The sequence below is a fragment of the Cornus florida genome, unplaced genomic scaffold (assembly GCF_030987335.1).
Source record: "Cornus florida cultivar Cherokee Brave unplaced genomic scaffold, ASM3098733v1 CherokeeBrave_3.0.0_Hap2_Chr02, whole genome shotgun sequence".
Lineage (NCBI taxonomy): Eukaryota > Viridiplantae > Streptophyta > Magnoliopsida > Cornales > Cornaceae > Cornus > Cornus florida.
In genome coordinates this window covers 91386027-91400029 of record NW_026775572.1, presented here as the reverse complement: position 1 = coordinate 91400029, position 14003 = coordinate 91386027, and positions in this window count along the sequence as shown.

Here is a 14003-nt window from a genome sequence, read left to right as displayed (position 1 = left end):
ATGATAATCACACTTAGATGCATGACTAATAACCATGATTCAATGTACAAAATGAATTGGTCATTTGCTAAAGCAATCTACTCATGTGTAGTAATCTCATTGGATTATATTTCAAGTACTTGGTGATATCTACACTACAACTCATTAGAAAAGCATTCATCACAATAAATCATATTAGGCTCTAAAGTTTAGAGATAAAGAAAATGAGCTTAGAGAAGCTAAATGGAAAAAGTTCCATAGTTTGCCAATGACCTTATTCAACCCCCCTCTAGGGTCATTACTTAGGTAACAATATTCTTTCGTGAGCTTCAAGCGAAGCCTTTGTAATTATGGCCATGGAGGCCTTATCATCTTGTAAGCATATTCTTTTGCACTTGTATAAATGTTTTGAAGATGTATGAATGATGATATTTGTAGATTTTATTAAACGTTTAAGGGTTGATGATGTTCATGGAGCTTTAATTTCATGCTTAGGTGTTTGGGGATTGCACTTGTTTGGGTTTGGGAAGTAGGAATTTCATTAGATTCATCTTTGGGCATCATCTAACCATTTAGATGGGAACACCTACCCAGTTAGATGAATGGACAGTGTGTTGGTTTGATGGGGTTTTCCCATCTAACCGGTTAGAAAGAGTTCTCTAACCTGTTAGATAGGATTTGGGGTGTTCATCTACCCAGGTAGAAGATTCCATGTACCCGGTTAGATGTATGGGGTAGAGAATGGGTTAGATATAGTTATCTAACCAGTTAGATATGATTTTTTTTACGATTTTTCCACTGGACCATTCATGTGTCCGTCTTCTAACCGGTTAGATGAGATTTGTTACTTCGCTTAGTTATTGGCCATTCATGTACCCGGTTAGAAGACCGGTTAGATTTGATCTGAATTCTTGTAAGCCTTTTGGACCATTCATTTACCCGGTTAAAAGAAATCTTCTAACCGGTTAGATGAACTGATGTTTGCATAATGACTTCATAATTCAATATAATTACCCAATGACCACCAGACCCTAACCAAAGTGCAGAATGACCCTATAAAATGACATAATTACCCCTGAAGGGTGTGACTGTTGTATTTTGACCAGAAAATGACTATTTTGCCCCCAAGGGCTTTTATATCACTATTTGAATTTGGTAAAAGTCTATTTTACCCTTTTGGGTTTATTATTATTATTGGACCATGCAAAAAGACCATTATACCCCTATGAACTCTAGGAGAGTTAGAATGACGTGGTATGGCTATAAGGCCTCCGGACCTCATGTACTTCTTGGAATAACTCTAGTAAATGACGATTTTACCCATTGTGGGCCTTAAATCATTAAATTAGTGTGGGATGGCCATAGTACCCCTGTGTCATCTCGGGTCTGGGTAAGGACCCAGTTAGTGATCCAGACCCCGGGTTTAGGTCGTTACAGATTTGGTATTGGTGTGGTGTCGCGGGTGTGCACCAAATTGCAATAAAATGTGTAGTGTGGCCAAGTTTAAATTTAGACAATGCCACTGTCGCTTCCAACTAAAATATAGCTAGAGTGAGTAGGGATCATCCTAAGGGATCTTGGAGTGTATTATGCTTGGAAATCAAGGTCGGATTAGTAGGTCTAGTGATCAAAGATGGTTTAATTGGTTAATTAAACTACAATTTAAACTAAATAAAGGCAATGTAAAACAATTAAAGTAAGTAAAGTGTAGAGAATAAGAGAGAGGTCTTGGGACCTTGAGTTCACCACTAAGCACCACCTTCTTATACATTCAATGTTTAATCAATTAAGGGGAAATATGAGTTGTAAATGAAAGTATGTGTGTCATTGATTGAAATAATAGCATGGATGGCTAAGTAAGCATACATTGTCTAACCAATCTAGTGAATATCACAACATATCAATTTAAGCCATTAATCCTTCCATAAGCCCACAATCAATACACACTCAACAAATTATAGAATAATACTACTTGCATTCATAATCATGGAACATCAAACAATAAGAATGGATTGTCCACCTATCTAAGAAAGTAAGGCAACTACACTATAACTAAGCTAGTGATATGAAGATTACATTAATTAAACTAAAGATGATGCACAATCCATCAAGAAATGAGTATTAACCCTTAAATAAACATCAAGAGTATTCCATTTAAGCACCACCTTGACCATCACTAGATTCATAATATCAACACACATAGACATGCATCAATGTCACAAAATCTAGAGTTAAACACATGGACATCTATTCTAGCATACATAAACATATGAATAGAATTGAATGATCAATTAGAAGTATAAACTTCACAAATTATTATAGAAACAAGATTTATATATATCAAAGGTCAAAACAACATTACAACACTAATCCCCATTAATTATAAACATCAAAGTCTAGGAGGCATGCTTAGGGCTATCTCTAGCCCCAAGAGATGGTTAAGCCACTCATTGATGTTGTCATCTAACCCTCAAGGGCTAACTCCATGGTAGAGCTCATCTTCTTCCTTGTCAAAACCCTAGAGAAGAGGAAGAACTTTCCCAATTTGTGTATTTTTCTCTCTAATCTCTAGCCAAGTCTCTCAAGACAATCAACCTTCTTTACTCAAAATAGCCAAAATCCTTATATAGATGGCTCAAATATCACACCCAAGGTTAGCCCTCGTGTACTAGGACCTCCAAATGATTGCACCACGAGCCCATATTTAATTTGGCTTGAAACCAACTTTTCTCGCAACTTAAGGCGGTTCGATCGATTACGAGGTTGGTTCGATCGATCGAACTAAGGTGGCGCACTTTTTGGATAAGGACAAGGCTGAGATATTTTGGGATATTTTGGGAAAAGGACAAAAGTGGTAGGTGGGGATAAGATCAAAAGGGTTCGATCGATCGAAGAATATGTTGGATCGATTGAAGATGATATTTTCTGAGGATAAGGACAAAAGGCTTTAATCCATCTTGGCATAGTTGGAACGATCACTATGTGATCGATCGGAGCTTGGTTCGATCGATTGAAGAATATTGAATTCCACCACTTTGCTTCCACTTTGCTCCTTTCTTCCATTAAGCTTGAGATTGCATCTTTTATACTCTAATTCAGCTGAATTGACTTATTTTAGGGATAAGTTCCTAAAAAGGGAAATAACATGAAATTAGACTAAAACAGAAAAATAAGATAGAATAAGGTCCTAGAATGTTCAAACTTAAGGGGTTTAAATGCGTACTTTTCAGTGCTTATCATACCCCCAAACTTAAATATTGCTAGTCCCTAGCAATGAACTACAAAGGAAATAAAGAAATGAGCAACTATACAACTATGAACTAGAAAACAATAAATGGATAATGCCACTTTTGTAGGGAACACGATTGCATTTAGCATATGTAATAAGCCTTTTAAACCGCTAGGTTACCCCTAGTGGACGAGTGAAGTATCGTGAGGGTTTTCAAAAATGATACCCAAAAATATTAAGCTCATTCTCACATAAGAGGCACTAATATTTTAAACAAATATTGGTGGAAAACTACTTCAAGTATGCAATTTTTCAATCATTTCCAAGCAATCTCCCAAAATTTTAACATCAAGCAAGCAAGTATGGTCCTTCACACATCAAGACGATGATCATTCAAATTGAAACAACTCTAGAATCATTTTTAAGTGGACCGACATCAAATATGTTGCTATCTAAGCCAACTAAAGAAATGATTACATCCTTACCCTCAAACTAGCACAAATCTAGTACCGATCATTAAGATAAATAGTGAACCTTCTATTAAAGCTTTATTGATGTAGGTGCACTTATTATTTTCACTAAATTTTTTTTTTAATTTTTTTTTTTTATCCCTAAGGATCAAGGATGGAAGCATAGTGCAATGTGTTGATCTATTAAGCTTTCTAGCGATCCATGAGATCGAGCGTTAGGTCAATGACTCCCAAACCGGACGGCTTTAGGGCATTAGGTGTTCAAATACCCCTAAGGACTTATAAGCTCAAATTAACTAAGCTACAAGTCAAAACAATTTCCATCTAATCATTTCTTATAACCCCTAAGGACTCTTTTTTTTTGTAAAAACATTATTAACTTAGAGTTTGGGCCCTCCACCTTTCGACGCGAGAAATTCAGTGCTTGATGAGGCTAGAATCCCGGCTACTCAATGAAAATGGTTTGTTATCCACTTTTATCAAGAATGAAAGCTTTCAATGTATTACTAGCCCAATTGGGATATAACCAATTCAATAATCAACAAAGCATCTACCTGGTGTGCGGTTGTGTCAATGCACCAAATTGTGTAAGTGTGGCCAAGTTTGAATTTATAAAATGCCACTACTAACTCTAACTACTAAAATAGCTAGGGTGAGTAGGGATCGTCTCAAGGGATTGGATGCGTATTTGAAATGGAAACAAGGTCGGATTAGTAGGTTGAGTGATCAAAAGGTGGTTTGATTGGTTAATTAAACTACAATGTAAACAAATTCAATACAAAGCAATTAAAGTAAATAAATGGTAGAGAATAAGAGAGAAGGATCTTGGGATTTAGAGGTTACCACTAAACATCACCTTTCTAGATACTCAATGTGTAATGAATGACGGGAAATATGTGTTGCTACTAAAAGGTATAATTGATTGAATCAACAAGCATGGATGACTAATTAAGTATACATTGTCTAGGCAACCTAATGAATAGCACAATATATTAAACTAAGCCATTATTCCTTCCTTTAAGTTCACAATCAAAATACATTAACAAGCTAGAGAATTATACAACTTGCACTCATAAGCATGGAACGTCAAATAACAAGCATGGATTGTTCTCACATCTAAGAAAGTAAGGCAACTACACTACAACTAAGTTAAGGACATGAAAATTAAACTAAGGTAGAGGCACAATCCATCAAGAAATAAGTATGAACCATCAAACAAACCATAAGAATATTCCATTAAAGCACTATGCCTTGACAATCTCTAGATCCATAGCATCGATACATATAGACATACATCAATAACACAAAACCTAGAGATAAACACATGAACATCTATTCTAGCATACATAGATATATGAGTAGAATAAAATGACCAATTGGAAGTAGTAAGCAACATAAATCATTGTAGAAACAAGATTTATATATAAATCAAATGTCAAGACAAGAATTACAACACAAATCCCCTCAAAATACAAAACATCAAGATCTAGAAGGCATGCTTAGGGCTAACTCTAGCCCCAAGAAGATGTTTAGCCACTCATTGATGTATTTATCCAACCCTCAAGGGCTATCTCCATAGTAGGAATGATCTTCTTCTGGATGGAAACCCTAGATGAATGAAAGAACTCCCAAATGGTGTATATCTTTTTAATTTTCCAGACTCCTCTCCAAGATTGTGTAGCTCTATGATTGTCTATCTCTTCTTTTGTAAAAATGGCTCAAAATCCTCATGTAGGTAGCTCAAGTGTCACACCTAATGGTCAGGTCTCGTGCACTAGGGCTTTTCAATGATTGCACCACGAGCCCTCTTTTAATGAGCTGGACTATGTTTTTCTTCGAATTTGAGGAGGTTCGATCGATTGAATTCTTATGAGATCGATCGAACTTTGGTGAGATAAATTGAATTCTGATGAGATTGATCTAACCATGGCGGCACCTTTTTGGAATAAGACAAATCTGAGATATTTTTGGGATATTTTAGGAAAAAGGCAAAAGTGGTATGTGGGGATAAGATCAAAGAGGTTCGATTGATCAGAGAATTTTTGGATTGATCGAAGCAGGTACTTTGGTGAGGAAAATGACAAAAGGCTTGATCCATCTTGAAATGGTTGGAACGATCACTATGAGATCGATCTGGGCTAGGTCTGATCGATCGAAAATTACTGTTTTTCACCACTTTGCTTCTTTCTTCCATTTAGCTTGAGATTGCTTCTTTTATGCTCTAATTTGGCTGAATTGACTTATTTTGGGGGTAAGCGTCTGAAAAAGGGCAATAACCTAAAATTAGACTAAAACAGGAAAATAAGATAGATAAAGGTTCTAGAATACTCGAACTTAAGTGGTTTAAATGCGCACTTTTCAGCACAAATCACACCCCCAAACTTAAATATTGCTAGTCCCTAGCAATGAACTACGAAGTAAATGAATGAAATGAACAACTATACAACTATGAACTAGAAAGCAATAAAAGGATAATGCCACTTTCGTAGGGAATACGATTGCATTTAGCATATGCAATCGGCCTTTTAAACCCCTAGGTTTCCCCTAGTGGACGAGTGAAGTCTCGTGAAGGTTTCCAGAAATGATACCCACAAACATTAAGCTCATTCTCACAAAAGAGGCACCAATATTGCAAACAAGCATTGGGAGAAAATGACCTCAAGTATGCAATTTTTCAACTGTTTCTAAGCAATCTCCCAAAATCTCAACATCAAACAAACAAGTATGGTTCTCCACACATAAAAAAAATGATCATGCAAATCAAAACAACTCGAGAATTCTTTTAAGTGGATCGGCATCACTTATGTTGCTATTTAAGCCAACTAAAGAAATAATCACATCCTTACCCTCAAACTAGTACACAAATCTAGTCCCCATCATCAAAAAAAGAGTGAACTTTTTATTGAAGCTTATTTATCTAGGCGCGCTTATTCTTTTAACTCGATTTTTTTTCCCTTAATCCTAAGGATCAAAGATGGAAGCATAGTGCAATGTGTTGATCTATTAAGCCTTCTAGCGATCCATGAGGTCAAGCGTTAGGACAATGACTCCCAAACCAGACAACTTTAAGGCATTAGACGTTTAAACACCCCTAAGGAGTTACAAGCTCAAATTAACTAGGCTACAAATTAAAACAACCTTCATCTAATCATTTCCCACTTCTCACCTTTAGAAGTCCTCACTTTTTTTATTTGCTTTTGCGACAACTTCTTCTTCTTCTTTTTTATTTTATTTATTTATTTATTTATTTTTTTGTAAGCATTTAATTATTATCCTAAAGTTTGGGCCCTCCACCTTTCGGCGCGAGAAATTCAGTGCTTAATGAGGCTAGAATTCCGGCTACTCAATGAAAAGGGTTTGTTATCCACCTTTATCAAGAATGAAAGCTTTCAATGCACTACTAGCTCAATTAGGATATAACCAATTCAATAATCAACAAAGCATGTACCCCACAAATGAATACCAGTGTGCGTCTGTGCTAGTGTAGAATCCAAGAGTGAATCTCAAAACAATCACAAAATCAGGATGATGTGGACCACAAAGGTAAGCAAGATATCAATCTTTTGAAAAATTTACTCCTAAATGGGATCCACAAGGCATACAAAGAGTATTGGACTCTCAAGTTAAGCAATTTTTAAATTCTAAGCAATATAGTCCTCAAAAGATCAAAATTATAGCTAGTCATAGACAAATCTTTAGAAAATCCCTCAAATACACAAGTCATGCTCCAAATTTTGAATTGACAGTAAACACTGTAAAGAACACACATTACCCCCAAACTTAGATGGCCTAGTGTCCTCAATGTGTAAAGAGAACAAAAGGAAAGAGTATACCAGTGCAGCTAAGGCAAAGAATGGCTGGGACATAAATATCCAAAGTGGGTGGTACAACCCCCTCAAACTTAGGATAGACTGTGGTCCTGAAAAGATGGCATTGCGATAAAAGTTCATCAAATAACAAAGGGGATAATAACAGTGCACGGTGGACATACAAGTGTAAATGGGATAGGAAATGAAGTAAAGAGAAAAGTATCGTTGGTCCTGAAAAATTTGGGCAACACTCTTTTACTGAAGTCACGGGGATGTACCTGATAATGAAGTCAATCACAGATAAATATATCAATATAATATCCGGACATCCAAAAATAGCATGCATATGATAAAGAAAATAAAAGCAGTATAAGGTACAACACAGTATTGGGCAACGGACTGGCCACAAAAATATAGTAACAGTCTCAAAATAATAGTTAAATATCATAGATATAAAATAAGGGAAGAAATATAGAGATCAAGCAAAGGAAGTTGGTTTAGCAGGGCGTGATCCCCGGATGTCTCTGGAAATGCCCTTCAGTGCAGTCAAGATGTCTGTGCGGAGAGTAGTCACGTTCGGTCGGAGAGAGACAACTGTATCCTCCAAGGTCTCGATACGCTCTCCTAGGCTGGGTGTCGGAGCTGGAGTGTCAGGGATAACTGGATCATAAAACTGAGGCTCATTTTAACTCTGCTCCTAAGAATGTAATGGTGACCTTGCCGGAGGGAGATGTGGTGACTCTGCTAGAGGCTCCCACTCCAGGTCCATATCCATATGTGCATTCGCAGCCGCCGGTGGGTCTGCCAGATCATCTGCTGCTGCTGCTACTGCTACTGCCTCCATCTCTGCTGCCTCTGCCTCCTTAGCCTCCAATATAGCCTTATTCTCAAGACTCTTTATCAGAGCATTGTAACTTTTGTTCCAATTCTTCTTGCCATAGTGGCAAGCCCCTGACTCAGGATGCTCCTCCAGGTGGAAAGGACAGTGCTAGTCCCGGAGGATCTGAGTAATCAAATGTGTAAATGGAAGTAATGTGGATCACCTGGGCTTTGCCTTGCTAATATAGCTCGCGTACAGCCTTATTATGACACACCAGTAGAGTGTAGGAACAGAAAACCAATGGCCTGTATAGAAGGCATAGAGGGCAGCAAGAAAATTTGAGTGGCGCTGAATTTTATGGCTCGCCATAAATACATTTCGGTATAGTACCGAATCAAAGAACCATAAATCATCCAGCAAGTAAGTCCGAGTAGCAAATGTCTCACCCTTACTATAAGGGCCAGTCAGAGCTGCTGCTATGTCTGCGTCAGATGGCCTCCGGAGAATAGGATAGTCAAGGCTGGGAGGGCAGACGTGTGGGCATCGAGAAGATATGGCCAATGTCTCAACTGTAATGCGGATGAGGTGGCCGTCAATGGTGGTCTGCAACTCCGACAGATTACTCAGGGTCCGTCGTAGGTTTTGGTAGAACAACAGGATGAGTTGCGGGTAAACCGGATTGGCCATCGGGGCTAGAATAGTTGAAATGCGATGATGAGAAATATCATCATAAGCTGCCCTGGTCAGAATCGACCGGGAGAAGAAAGTAGTGTCAAAGACAGACTTATGCGCCACTGAAAGGCGTGAATATCTCCTGAAGTGTCTATCTCAGACCTGGCTGGGCTGTGCTGGTGGTGGACTAGGTGATGGGATATGCTGAGCCTCCTCGGCTGATGAAGAAGAAGATACAGAATCAGAAGAAGCGGAGTGCTCGAACTGAGTTGTAGCTGGCTCTTTAGGCTCCTCTACTCGCTGTCTCACTCGGCGCTGATATTGTCGGCGGACAACTGTCTTTACTCGAGACATGGCCTGCAAAAAGAAAAGAAACACTTGCAACTAGAGTCAGTAAAAAGAAATAACATGTGAAATATAGAATTAAAGCATAATAAATAGAAACATGTTTGTCAAGTTAAGATAGACAACTCAGAATGAATCACATGAATCTATGCAAATGAAAATGCAGCTAAGGATAAACATCAAATGTTCAAATAAGTGAAACATGCTAAACATTATAAGTATGGAATTCATCTAATGTGGAAAACACAGGCATTGGGCATAAATAAACTAGCATGAACACTATGGAGGATGCAGGGGTATGAATATGCAAAGTATTAAAATTTGATCGATCATGCAAAAGATGGGATCGATCTAAGTTTGATCGATCAGGATATAGTTGAGATCAATCTTTCTTTGATCGATCAGAGAAAGAGTGTGATTGATTGAACTCTATAGAAAACTCGAACAGTCACAGATCTGTGACGTGGACAACACGGGGGCACCCGAATGTGCTCAAGGGCCCCTCTACACCTCAACAAGTCAATATTGGTCACTTAAATTGGCACTTGACTCCCGAAATCAAAATCAGAACAAAATATATACAAAAATATTTACATATATATATATATATATATATATATATATATATTTTTTTTTTTCGAAGCTTCAAAAATGGCAATAATTAGCATGGAATTTTTAGATCTAAATATGGAAAACATGGAAAACTCGAGATTGAAGCTCAAAATTGAAAACAAAATCCAAAACTTACTAAATCGAAAGGAGAGAAGTAGACACCGAGAGAGAAAGAAGATCGGGATCGAGTTTGGAGTTTTGAAGTCGTGGGAAGGCACCGAAGGTTTGCTAGAGGTAGAGAAGAAGATGGAATAGTGGTGGAAGAGAAGAAGGGTCTAAGATCAATGTTGAAATCGATCCAAATGACCCTTGGGTCACATTTTTAAAAACGATCTCCGACGAGTGCGATTGATCACTTGGGAATCAGATCGATCCAACTCCGATCGATCCAAAAAGAACTCAGATCGATCGAACCTACAAAACGACACAGTATTTTTGAAATTTTTTGTATTTTTGAAAAAAAAAAAAATTTTTGGATTTTTATTTATTAATTTTATTTAGAATTAAATTCAAAATTCAAAAAGAAGTCAAAATTAGCAGGAAGCACATAGATCGATCGAATATAGATCGATCTGAACTCGATCGATCCAATAGGTGAAAAACCTGTAGACATGTTCGAATGATACACAGAGAGGTGAATTTTTCATGGTTCAAAACTTTATAAGTATGGGGCACAGATCGATTTGAGGAAAATCTAGATTAATCTTGGAACACTCAGATCAATCAGAAATAAAATTCGCACGATACACAGAGAACTGAAATATGTAGGAAATTTACGCTCGATGGGACAGAGAGGTGATTGCATGCAGAGATGATGTTCGATCGATCAAACCTCTTTTTGAGATCGATCGAATAGGCACAAAATGCTTAGTTCAAAAATGAAAGTGCAAGCATTCTCAATCAAAGTTCTTTACAATGTGTATGAATCCACAACATATCTAGACGACGCAAGAAGTGAAAGGTAAAATAGAAATGAGGGAGGAATAGGGTTATAAACCCTACGAGGCACTAGTCTTTAACGTCTCTAGCAAGACGTTGGGCTCTTTTAGCCCGGATCAAAAATCTTGTTTGGCATCCCCTCCTTGACGGGGTGAATAGCACTTTGAATCCCACCCAACAAATGGTTCCCTAAAGAACTTGTCGGATTTGAATCAAAGGAGATTGATGATCCTTTGTTAATGTAACTCTTGGGCTTCCATGCCCTTTTAACACTTGTTTTCACAAAAACACTCCTTGAAATCATTGTGGAAGGTGAACTTTTGGAAATTCCACATTCAAGCAAAGACTCATGTTTTTCAAGTTCATTCTCAAAGCATTTTTTAACAACATAAACCTCTTTATGTTTATCCATTGAATTCGGGGTTGGGTTAAAGATGTTCAACTTCACTTTCATGTGGCCAAATGAGATTTTCATTATCCCCATCCTATAATTGATGTTGGCATTAGAGGTTGCCAAGAAGGGACGGCCAAGGATGACGGGAATTTGGCTCTTGGGATTTGGGACTTGGGACTGGTTCCATGTCAATGACAATGAAATCAACCGAGAAGAAAAACTTATTAATTTTAATCAAGACATCCTCAATAATACCCCGGGGCTTTTTGATGGATCGGTCGGCAAGTTACAAAACTACTGACGTTGGTTTTAAATCTCCTAAGCCCAATTTAACATATACCGAGTATGAAAAGAGGTTCACACTTGCTCTTAAATCAAAAAGAGCCCAATTAATGACATGGTCACCAATGATGCAAGAAGTGGTAGTGGTTTGTCGTCAATCTAAACCCAAAGTTTGTGCACCAAAAGATAATGGTGTGGAGCTTATGATGAATGTGGCTAAGCTTTACATTTAGAATTGCCATTACTACCTTTTGCTAAAAATATAGCTAGGGCAAGTAGGGATCATCCCAAGGGATTGAGGGTCGTATTAGGTTGAGGAATCAAGATTAAGGTTAGTAGGTCGAGGGATCAAAATAGTGGTTGGTGGTTGAATTACACTAAGATGCAATTTAAACTAAAGTAAACAATAACGCAATAAGGAGAATAAAAGAGAGAGAGATCTTGGGGTTTAGAGATCACCACTAAACATACTTTTTCTACACCCTTAATGAATGATTAATGAGGGGAAAAATATGTATTGCAACAAAGAGTGTGTGTGAGGTTATATCAATAAGCATGGATGACAAATTAAGCATATATTGTCTAAGCAACATGGTGGATAGCACAACATATCAAATTAAGCCATTAATCGCTTCTTTAAGCTCACAACCAAACACATCACAAGGTTAGAGACATATGCTACTTGCATTCGAAAGCATGTAACATCAAACAACAAGCATGGATTGTCCTCCCATTTAATAACTACACTACATCTAAGCTAATGACATAAAATTAAACTAATTAAACTAAGGGAGAGGCACAATCCATCAAGAAATGAGTATGAACCATCAAATAAACCACAAGAGCATTCCATTAAGCACTATGTCTTGACAATCTCTAGATTTATAGCATCAATACACATAGACATGCATCAACAACACAAGAAATAGAGACAACACATGAATATCTATTCTACCATACATAGACATATGAATAGAATAAAATGATCAATTGGAAGCATTAAACCATATAGATCATTGAATAAACAAGATCTATATATATAAAAGTGTTAAAACATATGTCACAATACAAATCCCTCAATAATACGCAAATCAAGATGTAGAAAGCATGCTTAGGGTTAATTCTAGCCCCAAGAGGATGTCTAGCCACTCATGGATGATGTCCTCCAACCCTCAAGGGCAAGCTCCATGGAAGAAATCTGCTCCTTGATTGATGAAGAGCCTCCAATGGTGTCTTTAGCCTCATCTTTTCCTTTGCTTCCTCCCTAAGAGTTCTCTTAAATCCTCTCTAGATGAATCTAAAAGGTATGATATGATATGATGTAAAAAGTAATCCTTATCCTTATATAGGTAGGTCAAATGACATACAAAATGAGCTGGGGTCGTACAACAAATATTCCCCAATGATTGGATAAAGGACAACTTTTTGTGAGCTGGAAATTTAACTTTTTGGAGGAAGTTCGATCGATCAAACCTTGTACTTGGATCGATCGAACATAGCTGAGATCTATCGAACTGAGGCTGGATCGATCCACGATGGTGGCGCCTTTTTGGATAAGGACAAGTCTGAGATATTTTGAGAGATATTTTTGGGAAAAGGACAAAAGTGGTTGGTAGGGTGGTACAACTGGATAAGATCAATCATTTGGATAAGGATAAGAATGTTCGATCGATCAGAGAATAAAGTCGGATCGATCGAACTTTTGAGATCTTTGAACAGGGACAAACATGGCTCAGATCCATCTTAAAGTGCTGAGATCAATGAAAGTTGGATCGATCGAACTTTTCTTGAAATCGATCGAAGTTGCTGAAATTCCACCCTTTACTTCTTTTTGCTCTACTTTGCTCCTTTCTATGAATCATCCTAGAATTGCTTCCTTTTTGCTCTAATTTGGCTGAGTTAGCTTATTTTAGGGATAAGTACCTAAAAATGGAAATAACATGAAATCAATACAAAGCGGGAAAATATGATAGATAAAGGTTCTAGAATACCTAAGCTTAAGGGGTTTAAATACGCACTTTTCAGCGCTCATCACACCCCCAAACTTAAATATTGCTAGTCCCTAGCAATGAACTAGAAAGTAAAGGAATGAAATGAACAACTATATAACTATGAACTAGAAGCAATAAATGGATAGTGCCACTTTAGTAGGGAACACGATTGCCCTTAGCACATGCAACAAGCCTTTTAAACCCCTAGGTTACCCCTAGTGGACGAGTGAAGTCTCGTGAGGGTTTCCAGAAATGATACCCATAAATATTAAGCTTATTTTCACAAAAGAGGCACCAATATTGCAAACAAGCATTGGGAGAAAACTTTCTCAAGTATGCAATTTTTCAACCATTTCCAAGTAATCTCCCGAAATCTCAACATCAAGCAAGCAAGTATGGTCCTCCATACATCAAGAAAATGATCATGCAAATCAAAACAACTCTAGAATCCTTTTTGAGTG